Source organism: Musa acuminata, unplaced genomic scaffold (assembly GCF_036884655.1).
Source record: "Musa acuminata AAA Group cultivar baxijiao unplaced genomic scaffold, Cavendish_Baxijiao_AAA HiC_scaffold_328, whole genome shotgun sequence".
Lineage (NCBI taxonomy): Eukaryota > Viridiplantae > Streptophyta > Magnoliopsida > Zingiberales > Musaceae > Musa > Musa acuminata.
Genome location: NW_027020587.1, coordinates 2,872 through 5,000, shown reverse-complemented (window position 1 = coordinate 5,000; position 2,129 = coordinate 2,872).

Below are 2,129 nucleotides of genomic sequence, written 5' to 3'. Positions count from 1 at the left end.
AGGCAGCACCGTCCCTGCTATACGAAAGCCCCATCCAGCCCTGTGCCACCCGGGGGGTTCCAGGGTGCTGAGATGGCTGACGTTTTGCTCCGCTCTCGACGGTCACCGCGCAATGCAAGAACAGGCCAAAAACTGGCCAAAACGGCCCAAAAACGGGCCAAAACTGGCCATTTTTGGCTGCGCGAGCGGCGAGCGGCGGACAGCGAGCGAAGCGAGAGGCAGCACCGTCCCTGCTATACGAAAGCCCCATCCAGCCCTGTGCCACCCGGGGGGTTCCAGGGTGCTGAGATGGCTGACGTTTTGCTCCGCTCTCGACGGTCACCGCGCAATGCAAGAACAGGCCAAAAACTGGCCAAAACGGCCCAAAAACGGGCCAAAACTGGCCATTTTTGGCTGCGCGAGCGAGCGGCGAGCGGCGGACAGCGAGCGAAGCGAGAGGCAGCACCGTCCCTGCTATACGAAAGCCCCATCCAGCCCTGTGCCACCCGGGGGGTTCCAGGGTGCTGAGATGGCTGACGTTTTGCTCCGCTCTCGACGGTCACCGCGCAATGCAAGAACAGGCCAAAAACTGGCCAAAACGGCCCAAAAACGGGCCAAAACTGGCCATTTTTGGCTGCACGAGCGAGCGGCGAGCGGCGGACAGCGAGCGAAGCGAGAGGCAGCACCGTCCCTGCTATACGAAAGCCCCATCCAGCCCTGTGCCACCCGGGGGGTTCCAGGGTGCTGAGATGGCTGACGTTTTGCTCCGCTCTCGACGGTCACCGCGCAACGCAAGAACAGGCCAAAAACTGGCCAAAACGGCCCAAAAACGGGCCAAAACTGGCCATTTTTGGCTGCGCGAGCGAGCGGCGAGCGGCGGACAGCGAGCGAAGCGAGAGGCAGCACCGTCCCTGCTATACGAAAGCCCCATCCAGCCCTGTGCCACCCGGGGGGTTCCAGGGTGCTGAGATGGCTGACATTTTGCTCCGCTCACGACGGTCGCCGCGGCACACAAGAACAGCCCAAAAACAGGCCAAAACAGCCCAAAAACGGGCCAAAACTGGCCATTTTTGGCTGCGCGAGCGAGCAGCGAGCGGCGGACAGCGAGCGAAGCGAGAGGCAGCACCGTCCCTGCTATACGAAAGCCCCATCCAGCCCTGTGCCACCCGGGGGGTTCCAGGGTGCTGAGATGGCTGACGTTTTGCTCCGCTCACGACGGTCGCCGCGGCACGCAAGAACAGGCCAAAAACTGGCCAAAACAGCCCAAAAACGGGCCAAAACTGGCCATTTTTTGCTGCGCGAGCGAGCGGAGAGCGGCGAACAGCGAGCGAAGCGCGAGGCAGCACCGTCCCTGCTATACGAAAGCCCCATCCAGCCCTGTGCCACCCGGGGGGTTCCAGGGTGCTGAGATGGCTGACATTTTGCTCCGCTCACGACGGTCACCGCGCCACACAAGAACAGCCCAAAAACAGGCCAAAACAGCCCAAAAACGGGCCAAAACTGGCCATTTTTGGCTGCGCGAGCGAGCGGCGAGCGGCGAACAGCGAGCGAAGCGAGAGGCAGCACCGTCCCTGCTATACGAAAGCCCCATCCAGCCCTGTGCCACCCGGGGGGTTCCAGGGTGCTGAGATGGCTGACGTTTTGCTCCGCTCACGACGGTCACCGCACCACGCAAGAACAGGCCAAAAACTGGCCAAAACAGCCCAAAAACGGGCCAAAACTGGCCATTTTTGGCTGCGCGAGCGAGCGGCGAGCGGCGAACAGCGAGCGAAGCGAGAGGCAGCACCGTCCCTGCTATACGAAAGCCCCATCCAGCCCTGTGCCACCCGGGGGGTTCCAGGGTGCTGAGATGGCTGACGTTTTGCTCCGCTCTCGACGGTCACCGCGCAATGCAAGAACAGGCCAAAAACTGGCCAAAACGGCCCAAAAACGGGCCAAAACTGGCCATTTTTGGCTGCGCGAGCGGCGAGCGGCGGACAGCGAGCGAAGCGAGAGGCAGCACCGTCCCTGCTATACGAAAGCCCCATCCAGCCCTGTGCCACCCGGGGGGTTCCAGGGTGCTGAGATGGCTGACGTTTTGCTCCGCTCTCGACGGTCACCGCGCAATGCAAGAACAGGCCAAAAACTGGCCAAAACGGCCCAAAAACGGG